The 13408-nt window shown below is 33.9% G+C and overlaps 1 protein-coding gene across 3 annotated transcripts in view; it reads right to left on the bottom strand.

The window, feature by feature from the left end:
- The window catches only part of VIP (vasoactive intestinal peptide), a 116104-nt gene that overhangs the window by 16414 nt on the left and 86282 nt on the right, over positions 1–13408 (bottom strand). For all 3 annotated transcript variants that reach the window (XM_054492792.1, XM_054492791.1, XM_054492795.1), the window contains exon 2: positions 9853–10052. The gene's annotated coding sequence lies outside the window, so the exon portion shown is untranslated. The remainder of the gene's footprint in view (positions 1–9852; positions 10053–13408) is intronic.

The following is a 13408-nucleotide window of genomic DNA, read 5'->3' as shown; positions in this document are numbered from 1 at the left end:
TTATGTGTGATGGGGGAAATCAATGTGGGATTCCAAGTTCTTTGGATGACAAAACTGAGGATCCACTAAAGAAGGCCCGGCCTCCATTCTCCCTCTCCTGTGCAACTTGTATAGACTCAAATAGGGTTCCACTAGTTACAACCTTTTTTCTTCCAAGCTCTTTTCCATAATGCTGCTAAACTGATCTTCCCCAAAAATGTCTCTGATCATATCATTCCCTTGTTTAGAATCTTTCTGTGGTTCCCTATTGCTCTTGAAGGAAACAGGCTTGCAAGCCTGGATCACGCTATTCTCATCAATGGCCCCTCATTGTCCCCTCCCCGTCCACCCACAATCTATTCTCAGCCACGTGGAACAACTTTCAGGTTCTCAAAAGTACCGTATTCTCTCATGTCTCTGGCTTTTCACACATACCATTTCCTCCCTCAGAAACACCTACTCCAATCTCTTTTTATCCTTCGGGTCTCAGCTTACAGTAGAACATTTTTTTCCAGAAAGACTGTAACCCATTCTCCCATCAAATTTGGGTGAGGTGCTGTGATTTTGGGCCCTCGTTTAACCCTGTATTTCCCCCAGCCTAACACTGAGCATGTTGGATCACTACAGTGACATACAATGACATTTCCTCCATCGCCAGACACTTTTAGCACGCAAAAGTGTGTTGCTGTCACGTAATAGGTACTCAGTAACTATTTCAGATGAGTGAATGAATGAGGTTGAAATTGTACTTATTTCACCTCTATTTGGTTTGGATCTCAAGTCTTTTTAAGAAACTTTTATTGTTTTAGTTTTCAGTTCTTTGGGTCCAATGTTCAATACTTCTTTCCTATTCTCAACTAAAACTTAGTCTTTATACAGGATGGCTATTACTCAAATCCTACCAGCTTTGTTTTTAAAGATTTCTCAGCCATGTTTATTTTTTTCTCTAGGCTAAGTTTCATTCAATAATAGTCGTTTTCCTAGTCCTTTAAGTCATCTGAATAACGCTTGATTTATATACTGGGACGTATTTTTAAATGCATAAATGTTGTTCCACGTCTTGTTAAAAACAAAAATAGTGTAACTTCACAACAGAAAAGGGAATATTTTCTATAAAAATCATACAATTTTTAAAGTCTATGATTCATTACCCCTTTAGAATGCCTTTCCAGCCTTGCTTTTATTGCATTTTATCTGTATTTTTTGTGATAATATTTTCTACAGCAGACTTACATAATCAATTGATTTAATTATGCCTCTTACTGAAACTGTCTTATATATCATTATATCCCGAATACCTGGTACATTATAAGTTGCTCCCAAATGAGTGCTGATCAGAATAAATATTCAAGGTGGAAAAGTGGAAAGGTTTTTTTTGATGTTTATTTTTGCAGCCAGTATTACTTAATCTTAATGTTGAATCTCCTCCTTTTTGCTAAAGCAAAAAGAAAACAATCTGGAAATGTTCTTATGTGAAAAAGAGTTCCAATTAATGTTTTAAAGCCTCTATAGTAATTCCAGGATCTAAAACCTTCACTTCACTCAAAAGCAAAGGGGGTTCTATTTAGACCGTTTAAGAGTTTTTCTTAGCATGAATGGGCATGTTCGATGTCAAAACGTGTTAGTCACTTTACCTAGATTGGAAACATTGACAAAGTTGGGACTTTTTTTCTTTGTTCTATGAAATAACTTCAAGTCAATGTATCACATTAGGGAAAAATTATTTAGAAATTCACATTGTTTTTAGAACTTGGTATCCTTATCCCACACTTTTTAAATTCTATAGCTCATATACATTTATCACAGGAAATAAAAAGTGGCTGGGGTTTTCCTGAAACTCCTCTCTCAGCTTTGTTAACTGTCTTTACAAACTTGACCTATAAAGACCTTGCAAAATTAACTTCATATTTCTACAATTATTCTTATTAAGAATGTGTTTATGGCTAAAGAAAAATATATCTATGAATCAAATATAACTAAATATGCTGTAAATTTTTATATAAAAAAATTAGTTTTTCAAAAGTAAAAAATACTTGTCCTTTTGATCTCACTTTCTTGTAAGACAGCCCCATCTAAAAAGGATTTCATCTGGGAGATGTGTACTTGTTTAAAACAAACTGGAGCCTCTTTTGGAAGAGAGTAACTTACTGAAATGGTGTCAACTAATTATGCATTTACGTCAGATGTATACTTTAATTTCCAACACTTCATAAAAGTTAGAACTATTTTATTACTTCTTATTTTTCAAGTTTATATTTCTATTTTTGTACAATGTCTACTTTTGGTTATTTAAGGCTCTTTTGTCAGTTTGCCAAAAATTCTATATGGTTAAACAGTAAGAAAAGAAGCAAATTTCTAAGCACTTTTAGAAAGTGAAATGGAAGTTATCATGCTTTTTTTGATAGGGATAATAATTATAATATTTCCGGCCTGGTGCGGTGGCTCACGCCTGTAATCCCAGCACTTTGGGAGGCTGAGGTGGGCCAGTGCCCTGATGTTGGCAGTTCAAGACCAGCCTGACCAACATAGAGAAACCTAATCTCTACTAAAAATACAAAATTAGCTGGGCATGGTGGCGCATGCTTGTAATCCCAGCTACTCACTCAGGAGGCTGAGGCAGGCAAATCGCTTGAACCTGGGAGGCAGAGGTTGCGGTGAGCTGAGATTGCACCATTGCACTCCAGCCTGGGCAATAAGAGCGAAACTCCATTGCAAATAATAACAATAATAATAATAACAATAAAAATATACATATATAAAATATTTAAGAAGGAGTCTGTATTTTTATTTTTATTTTTGCTTCTTACTCTGAATCAAGAATTCTAAAGAGAAAGAAACTTGGAAGTGAATATAAACACCTTCCTCAGATAGATGAAATGAACAGCCAATTGGATTCAATTTTCACCAAACTAAAGAGTTACGTACAAATATATGAAACTGCCTGACAACTTAGTATTTTTTAAAACATAGAATTGAATATCAAGTTTATGACTTTAAAAAAATATTTCAAATTTCAAGTAAAATTAAAAATTGCAAAGGAAGTTATGGGCTTACTTGAATATATGACAGAAAGTTAATATTTTCCAAACCTAAAGCATTCATTACAAATGGGTAATAAATATTAAATGCCTAAAAAAAGGAGAAACAATATGAATAGAAAATTCATGCAATAAAAACTTAAAATGATCAATTAACATAGTTAAATATTCCATCATAAATCATTACCTTTGATCAAAAATGAAACAGGCTTAAGTTAAAATTATAGAAACCCTCATCTTGCAAAATTTTTAAATTCTCTTTATTCATTCTTTGCTGGCAATGTGATACATCAATCTATATCAAAATCATTAAAAATATTCACAATTTAAATCAATGATTCTATCGCTAGAAAACTATGCTAAGTAAGTAATAAAAACAATCCTAAAGCAAAAAAAAATACAAAAATATTTAGAATAGTTTTATTTTTAATTGTGAAAAGGTATACTATTGATTGCAGATTATAATTTATTAAAATATTCTAAAAACTACTTATTGTAGAATATTTTAATAAATTATAATCTCCAATCAGTATAAAAGAATGTAGCCTTTTTTTTTTAGGGAAACTATTTGGCAATGAAGAAACCACTTCTAGTGTTAAGTGTAAAGAGAAATATAAAACTCCCAATATAATTTTATTTTTTTAAAAGTGTCCTTTGTGTATTAAAAAAGGCCTAAAAATAAACCCCCAAAATGTTAACAGGAGCTGTATTTTGGATGACGCCATTGATAATACTTTCTTTTTTTCATTCTTTTCTCTATTTTTCAAATTTTTATTATTGATTTTGAGCTGCATTTAATTGAAATACCTTTTTTTCTAAAAGACTAGAAAAACTGTAATGGTGCCTTATATTTAAAATTCTGTGATGCATTATATATTTTTTATCAGCATGGCTTTAAAAACAAAACTAAATTTTGTTCTGACATGTTAATTACATTTTTTTCTTTCACCATTAAAACGGTAATGTCTCACACATTAGTCCAAACTTCTGAATACTCAACAAATGGTAGCTAAATGTGCTAATCCATTTGGGTTGTTTGTTTTGTTTCTTTTAAGCACATACTATGTGCTGGGAAACGCTGTAAACTTAAGGATTAATTTGCATTATCTCATTTGATCTCAACAACTCTATGAAGTAAGCATTATTCGCTCCATATTCAGCAGGAAAAAAATATGGTATAAAGAAGTTAATTAACTGGCACAGTGTCATCCAGTTAATGAGTGGAGGAGTCGGTATTTGAAAGGTAGGAATTCCATTAATGGCCAGTGAAATCCTGAAAACCTCTAGTGAAAACCTAGGAACTTGTCAAGGAGTTGGCAAAATTCACTGGAAGATAAAAACCACAATATTAAGGAAAGAACAACAAAATAATTGTAAGTTTATTATAATATAACTATTTCCATTTTCTCCATATTTCCTTTCACAATTATACATTTTACTTGCTGAAAGTATTATAGATGTTAAACATATGTCTATAATATATGTTCAAGCATGTCTATATATATGTTAAATATATGTCTATGATAGTTGTTAATGCTGTTTTTCTTGACATTTAACCAGACATTTTCCATACTTTTACAGAATTTTTATAATTATTTATATTTGTGTTTATATAGCTGTCTTTATGTCCCTTAATGTAAGACCTATGGTTTTCCCCACTAATGTTTTCTTATTTTCTGTTACAAATAAAGATATTCTAGATGTCTTCATGAATATGGCTTTTTGCTTTCCTTAAATTATTTGATTGGGATAAATTCCTAGAAATAGAATTGCTATGTCAACTGGTGCAAACAGTCATAAAGCTTGCTGGAGAAACTGAGAGAAGAAAATAAATCACTTAAATAAACTCTCTTAATTTTGTACAAGTGAAACAATACTTCCTACACTTCAACAGTCACTAGCTAAATGAAGAGATACAGCTATTATATTAGCGGCTCTGGACACCTCTTAATTGTGAAAACTTAAACAACATATGCATTATACCAGGTCTTGAAAGAGCAGTTACTAATTTCTAGTAGTAAATAAGAGGGTTTATTCTTTCATTCACAATAACTTGTTCTTTTATGACTTAATAGCATTTTGAATGAAATAGACGATGCCTTGTTCCTCTCCTAGATCCCTATCACAGAGAGTGGAGAGTGAACATTCCTTCATAAGCAAATAGTATGATCATATTATTGTACATAGAGGGAGCATAGTGTAATGGCTAAGACAGGTGATCAGGAGTTGCACTGCCCTTGCTTGAATCCCAGCTCCACCACATAAATACAGTATAAGACCTTATGCAAGTTATTCAATCTCTCTGGGAGACTTTAGAAATAGATATAGATATCTCCAATATTTTTCTTAATATACAATATATAATACTAAATCTTAATTTATATATAAACACACACGTACATAAGATGCATAGTAATTTTATCCTCATGATCTAGCCAAGACCTTAAGAAGCTTCTACCTCAACTCTCTATTGCCAGAAAAAAAAAACTTCTAATTTACTTATAGCTAACAACCCCATTCAGCAAGGTATCTCATTCAGTTACAGAGAAGTACATTTTGCAAGCAATTTATCTTAGTATATTGTTCCAGGAAATTGCATTGCTCAAAGCCAGACAGTCTATGAGTGACTTATTCAACTCTTTCCTTTGTAATGTTCAAGATAAGCTTTGGGTTATACCTGCTTTAAAAATACTTGTGTTAAACTTATTAACACACTGCATGATAAAAACTCAAAGTTTTGTAATTTCATTTGGAAGGTTCACAACATCATTTTCTGTTAAGATCTATATCTTTCCTAGGAATATACCCTGTGCTTACTTCCAAACATATATGAAGCAGGGTTCTCTACCAATTAGCACTAAGTCAGCATGTCAACTTTCTTAAGAGGAAGTACAAACCACCCTTGTTGACTGATTCTTAGAGCATATGTTTTTATTCTTTAATGTGTCATACAGAAATTTTTTATTCCGAGAAGTAGGTATGGAGCACACTCTCAAAACTAATGATCGTGCATGTTCACAAATTTCTTTTTTTTTAAAAAGGTATTAATAATGGATGTGCAGCCTATTCTTTTCTCTCAACTTTTTCTAAGGCAAAGTTTCTTTTGTTAAAAAATGCAAACCTTGTTTTCAGAAAAATGCATCCATGGCTATATACACCCACCGATGTACACAATTTGCAGGATTCCTAGAGCTCTGTTTCAAAATCTATCAATTCCCTTTGGGGTCTTGAACCTGGTCAGGAAGTTCTCTCCAGATACTCTAATAGTCCCCTCACAGGACCCTGGAAGTGAATCCTGCCTCATTGATATGGTGGGGTTTGCCTCAATAGGATTATTTTCACTGATTTTTTTTTCTGTCATGATGACAACTCCCTAAATTAAGACACACCCCCATAAAATTCCTTGCTGTATTTATCCTAAGGGTATTACTTAGTAATTTGTTCATTGCATCACACAGGATCCTTTTTATGATAAAATTCAAATATTGTTAGGACCTAAAATCAGAACTCACTGTGCTCTGGAATGAATAATTTGTCTTTATCTTGTGAGCACTGTGAATATATATCTGTTCCTATTCCTTTCATTAAGTGCACAGCTAAAAAGCTAAGAGAGAAATCCATGGCCCTTTGCTGGTTTTTACGATGTAAGACTCTGGTTTTTTAGCACTAACCTTATTACTGGCTCCACTTTGCTTCCCCTTGGCCCCAACTCTATCATCTACTTTATATTTTTGTTATCTTGTTTAGAACCCCTTTTATAAATATCATATAACAATGCAAAGAGGAAAGAAATGAAAGATGGAATGAAAGAATAAAATGAAGAAAAAAAGGGCTTTTTTCTTTTAACTGTTACATTCCTTTACATTCAATTTCATTCAAAGTAAGCAATTCGTCTATGGCTATACCACCCTGAGTGTGCCTGATCTCATCAAAGTAAGCAATTAATTAAATACTTAATTTTGAAATTAAGTAAACAAATATTTTAAACTTTCTATTTCAAAATGTTATAATACTTCAGAAAATTTATATTAAAACAGAAAAGAGTAATAAAAATTATTTTGTCAATTTGTGTGATCCATTGGTGATTGCAAAATCTCAATTGCCAAAACTTCTAAACTTTAGAATGCATGAGGTAAGCATATTTGGAGTTCCTCTTCACCTCTATTTAGGCATTTTGTTTACCTCTAAACATCGACATCCATGGATATAGCTAAATGGTTAATATAAATGTAGTGACAGAATTCATCATATGGTGATCCAATTCGGTAGCAAGAATTAACTCTAAACTACTTAAGTTAATAATAAAAAGTATCTAATAGGAAAATTTCAACTTTCAATATTACTACGAAATAAGATCTTATTTATTATGAAATATCCAAAGGTTCTATTAATTCAAACCAATATGCATTGATTTCTTAAAGGCTCACTTACCAAAAAGTTTATCTATTTATAATATTTACAACTTTGAAATAAAGACCCTTTTACCCTTTTAGCATTTGATTTTTTTTATCCTTTTTTTTACCCTTTTAGCATTTGAGCCTCCTCTCTACCTGCCTTACAAAAAAACTGGATGATATCCTAATAATTTACACCCTTCTTTGTATGTTTTATTCTCCTGTTAAAGACAGTCTTGTTCTTTTATGTGCTTTAGAAACATTGGAGATAAATTTCCTTTTTAGAAACCTTCTTTCAGCAGCATTACCTCATAAACATTGCCTGATTTTATAAATCATCTGTAGATTAGGGATCTGGCATATGTTGTTTTATTTTAAAAAACAAATTTCCAGTAAATGCATTTTTCAGTTTACACTTAAGAAGTCAAAATGTCAAGATGACTCAAAACAATACATTAAATTGCCAGTGAACTTTACAGATTTGATTTGGTAAAGATAGCACAAGATTCAATGAGACCAAGAGTCTACAATATGCCTGAGTGAGCAATCAGAGATCATTCAGGAAGATAACGTCAAAGGCCAGACCCATGCCACTTATGCAAATACCTTGGGGTGGAATTAACCTAATAGAATGAAACATTTTCCTAAAAAAAAAAATGTCAAAGCATGTGGGAAATGTTACTAAAGTGTCTTTTCCTAATGAGAATTTCCATGAGTTATAATCTGTGGAAAAGCATGCATGCACATAGGGAAAGAAAAAGGACAAATGAGTCACTGCACGCAGTTCCCACCTCTTATTTCCACCCAGAAAGAACACTGCTCATGACTATGTTCCCTTCCAGGCAGGTGAATGGAAGTGTCTAAACACCAACATTGCAGTTTTTCCAAGCAACACAGTTGCCTTTAGTGTTTAACACACATGAGCATCTCCTCACTTCAGAAACTTTTGGGGAGGAATTTGAACCATAAGTTTTGCACTTAACCAGAAATAAGTTTCATGAAGTCAGAGATTTATTCTGAAGAGTTGGAGGACTGAAATCCTTAGAATAATATAGTTCCTGTTTTAAAACTGAGATACGATGTGGGAACCTTTTAACTATCAGTAGGAATTCCACAATCTGGCCTCACAACATATTTATGATTGAGGAAGAGTATGCTCTTAAAAGCAATTATCTATCTCTAAAGGATAGTCTTGAATCCCACATTTCATTTCATAGCATAAGAAAAGCAGAGACAGGAGAAATCACCACAGTATTCTGGTGAAGGATTGATGAACTGTTTTTAATTTTTAGGACCTGGCTCTTTGTGCCAGTAGACTTTAAGAGGCAAGACTGTCTGTATGCCAAAATGTTAACAAGCAGAAGCACTTCTGGAGTGATGGGATAAGGTCTTCTGAACATTTTCTCTGCCATAAAAACAGTGGAAATAAATGGCAAAAGAAAAAACAACTTGTTCAGTACTCTGGAAATTAACCAAAGACTTGTGACAATTCGAGGAGCATTTATTCAAGAAAAGCAACTGAATCTTGTTAAGAACAGAGACCTTAGTGACATTTTAACTTGCCTATTCCCAAGTCCTTCTTGCCAGCTCCAAGGTAGCCATAAAAATCAGCAGGCTTACAGAAACCAACAGCCTAACAGTCATCAGAGAAGTCAAAATGGGTTAGAGCTTCTTAAAAAAGCTCCATGCCTCAGCAGTAGTCACTCTTTGACCTGACTGGCAACTTCTTGAAAACCCCATTCACAGGGCTTGTCTTTATATAACTTCATTCAGAGCTCACTAGGTGGAAAGCTCCCTTTTTCCTCCAAGGCACTTGTTAAAAACAATCAGCAGCAACTGTTTGATTTTGTAGCTGCCTGATAAAAGACACCAGTTGGAGTAAAAAGAGGCTGAGCAAAAAATGTTTAAGAAAACCATGGAAGGCCAGGCATGGTGGCTTATGCCTGTAATCCCAGCATTTTGGGAGGCCAAGGCAGGCAGATTGTTTGAGCTCAGGAGTTTGAGAACAGCCTGGTAACATGGTAAAACCCCATGTCTACAAAAATACAAAAAATACAAAAATTAGTGTCTGTCATCCCAGCCTCTCCAGAGGCTGACGTGGCAGGATCACCTGAGCCCAGGAGGTGAAGGTTGCAGTGCACTGAGATCATGCCACTGTACTCCAACCTGGGTGACAGAGTGAGACCCTGTCTCAAAAACAAACAAACAAAAAAACAAACAAAACAAGCAAACAAAACAAAACAAAACAAAAAACAAATAAACAAAACAAAACAAAAAACAAATAAAAACAAAACCACACACACAAAAATAAAAAATGCAGTGTCTATAGGGAAAAGCTCTGACATATTCCTGGGGAATCTAGAAACCCACACATGTGTGAAGGGCCATGTGTATGCCCAGGAAGACTCTGAGAAGGCACTAATGTTTTAACTCTAGCTCACCTTAAGGTTCTGCACAAGAGCATCCATTCCTTGCATCTTCCATGTTCTGACAGGGGCTGGCATTCCTTGGCTTGTGGCTGCTTCACTCCAATATTCAAGATCAGTATTTCCAGAAATCTCTTTCTGTCCCGTTTTCACATCACCTTCTCTTCTTTGTGTCTGTGCCAAATCTTCCTCTGCCTTTATTATAAGGCCACTTGCTGTAATAAATAAATACTATACACTTATAATAAATCCTAACTGTTTTGAATCTATATTTGAAAACTTTAGTTTTTTAAAAATGAATTTCAAAATTAAAAAAATCTGAAATTACATTGTCCAAGGACTAGTTTAGAAAAGTTTTTCCCATGTAAATATTTTTAAATATTTATTTATTTTTATTGAATGCCACTATTTCATTTTTTGTTTACATTCTTTATCCATTTTGAACTTATTTTGAATCAAAGAGACTTTTCTTTACAGCTAATTTTCTCCCAAACATTAATTAATCAATTGTCTTCATTTGTTGAAAATACCACTCTCATCATAACTAATTTCCCATATACGCCTAGTTCTATTTTAGTATTATTTATTTTCTTCTGTTGATTTGCATGACTTTTAATTTTTATTTTAGCTTTAAGACCAGTTTAATATCTGTCAGGCCAAGGATCTTCTGTTACTTTTCTTTGTCAGAATTTTGATGACATTGTTTCTTAAGTTTTATTTCCACATGACATTTTATCTTTATCTAAGTTTAAAAGACAAACAAAAGCAAATATAAAAAACAAAACAAAAGTTTGTATGTCAGGATTCTGGCTTTCATCACATTGAATTATAAATTAATTTGGGTATAAACTATCTTAAAATGTTAGACTTCTTATCCACAAATTAGACAAGCCTTCCAAACTTACTCGTATATTCTTTTGCATCCTTCATTCTATAGTTTGTTTTATAAAGTCATTTCTGCAGCCTAGGCCACATGGTGAAACCTCATCTCTACAAAAAAATATAAAAATTAGCCAGGTGTGGTGGCATGTGCCCTAGTCCCAGCAATTTGGGAGGCTGAGGTGGGAGGATGGCTTGAGCCTGGGATGCAGAGGTAGCAGCAAGCTGATATCGCGCCACTGCACTCCAGCCTGGACAACATGGAGATACCGGTCTCAAAAAAAAAAAAAAAAGGCATTTTCTGATGCTTACTTATGATGCCTTATACCTCACTGGGAGTGGGCTCTTCAATAATTTAAAGTATTGATGAAGCTAGAAACCATCATTCTGAGCAAACTATCGCAAGGACAGAAAACCAAACACTGCACGTTCTCACTCATAGGTGGGAATTGAACAATGAGAACACTTGGACACAGGGCGAGGAACATCACACACCAGGGCCTGTCGTGGGGTAGGGGGAGGGGGGAGGGATAGCATTAGGAGATATACCTAATGTAAATGATGAGTTAACAGGTGCAGCACACCAACATGGCACATGTATACATATGTAACAAACCTGCATGTTGTGCACATGTACCCTAGAACTTAAAGTATAAAAAAAAAAAATAGAGAAATGCAAACTAAAACAGCTTTGAGCTACCATGTACAATCTATTAGATTAGCAATGATATAATAAATAAAAATTTAATTAAACACACACAAAAAATTTAAAGTAATATTCTTTGTCCTATTTCACATATTTCATCTTGCCCAACTTTTTTTTCATGCTAGGTACACACTTACTTTTGCCTGTCCTTTTACTTTCACATTTTCTGAGCCACTTCACTTTAGGCAAGATTTATTGACTTGTAGTTAGAATTTTTTGATTGAAAAGAAGTCTTCTGTCTTGTGTATGTGTGTGTCTCATTGTATTTATTTTTATAAAGACTGTAATCTATTTTAATTCTGATATCTTATGCTTTAAATTTTTGTTTTATTGTTATTTTCTGTTTCTACCACTTGTTGTATAACCTATGCTTTATTTGTCTACATGCCTATTTTCCCAAAAGAGATCATCTATATTTAAATTTTCCAGCAGTTGCTAATATAATTTCAGATAATATGATTAGACACATATTTCTCAATTTATCAGCTTCAGAAATAAAGCAGTATATATTGAATCCCTGTATTGGTTAGAAATCTTTTCGGCAAGTTATTGTGACCTAATCTAATGTTGTTTATATAAAAATGAAAATTTGATAAAATGCGATTGTGGTATCTAGTAGATTCCAATAAAGATTTCATTACCTAGGAAGGAAAGAGAGATATTTAATAGCTAGGCTTCAGGGACTGCAGGGACCAATGTAACCAAATGCAAGTCTGGATGCTTCCCACTCGCAAAATCCAATTAACAAGAGTAAGGTCTGGTAGAAAGTGATTTTATTAAACAAAAGTAGTAATAGAAACATAGCCAGATTCCCATCCAAAGCAACCACTTCAATTTTGAGGGGCAAGGCAAGGGCTTAAAAAGGGAAAACTTGATAATGGATGGCACGCAAGAATTGTGCAGAGTACAATGTCTGTGCGTCTTGTTCCAGTGGCTATCTTGGGTTTCAGTCCACTGGGGAGCGTGGGCTGGTGTCATTTCGACAATGGCCAAGTTGTTGACTAGCCACTTTGAAGTAATCTCTGGAATTTTGCACCTGGGTCCAGATTTGGACTTTCTGTCTGAAGATTGGCCCTTGGAACTTCTAAGATGGCACATAATTAGATGCTAGCATACAGTTAGATAAATGCGAAAGGGGTATATATGGTGAGAAAGGGTAGAACATGGAATCTATTTTAAGGCTAAGGAAAATGCTTCTGCAGTTTGCTGCAAGGTTATATCTTGAAATCCAAGAAAAGAAAAATACGTTTTAAAATGCATTTTGAAGTTAAGCTGCCTGGTTACACTAAGAATTTCAATGTGACTGGCACATCTACATTTTACTGCCTCTCTCTGAGGGTTAGTTTAATTCCTTTCTTTCCATGTTGAAGAAAGGGGCTTTTAAATTTTACTTTTTATAGTTTGAGCCATCTGGAAGATATTTGCCTGACTCTGTCTGGATCCCTACCCCAAAACACTTTGCAAAGGCCACTGGATCTACCCAAGTCTGCGATTTGCCCAGTTAGAATGTGGTGGAATCCCTTGATTCCCTCAGACCCTTTTGGTCTGTTGAGCACCTGTGGTGTAGGTGCTCAGCAGATCACAAGGTTTAAATATGTAGGCTTGAATATTCAGCACACCAACTGGATAAAGCAGGGGGAGTCTGCAGTCTGAGTTTTGACTCTGCAGTTTCTTCCTTAATTTGTGTTTTTCTAACTGTGGCCAATTTCATCCTACCACGAAATGTTCCTGAATTGTGTGGCAGCTGTACCTTGGATTTCAGCTTGGTTCTCTGCACTATACTTTGATGATTTGGTGATAAGACATTCAGCAAGCTACTTTGGTGATAAGACATTCATATTTAAGAGCAATCATTTAACTTTTGAAATTTTTCATACTTACATATACAGACTTAGGTGTTTATGTTTTTGCTGTGATGCTGTATATGTATTCCTCAGGTTGTACAAAACCAAGAGCTAAAAATAGCAGAGCTTATAGAAAAATAAG

Source organism: Pongo pygmaeus, chromosome 5 (genome assembly GCF_028885625.2).
Source record: "Pongo pygmaeus isolate AG05252 chromosome 5, NHGRI_mPonPyg2-v2.0_pri, whole genome shotgun sequence".
NCBI classification, from domain to species: Eukaryota; Metazoa; Chordata; class Mammalia; order Primates; family Hominidae; genus Pongo; species Pongo pygmaeus.
Note: the sequence above shows the minus strand (reverse complement) of the source record. Positions and strands in the feature narration are given on the sequence as shown.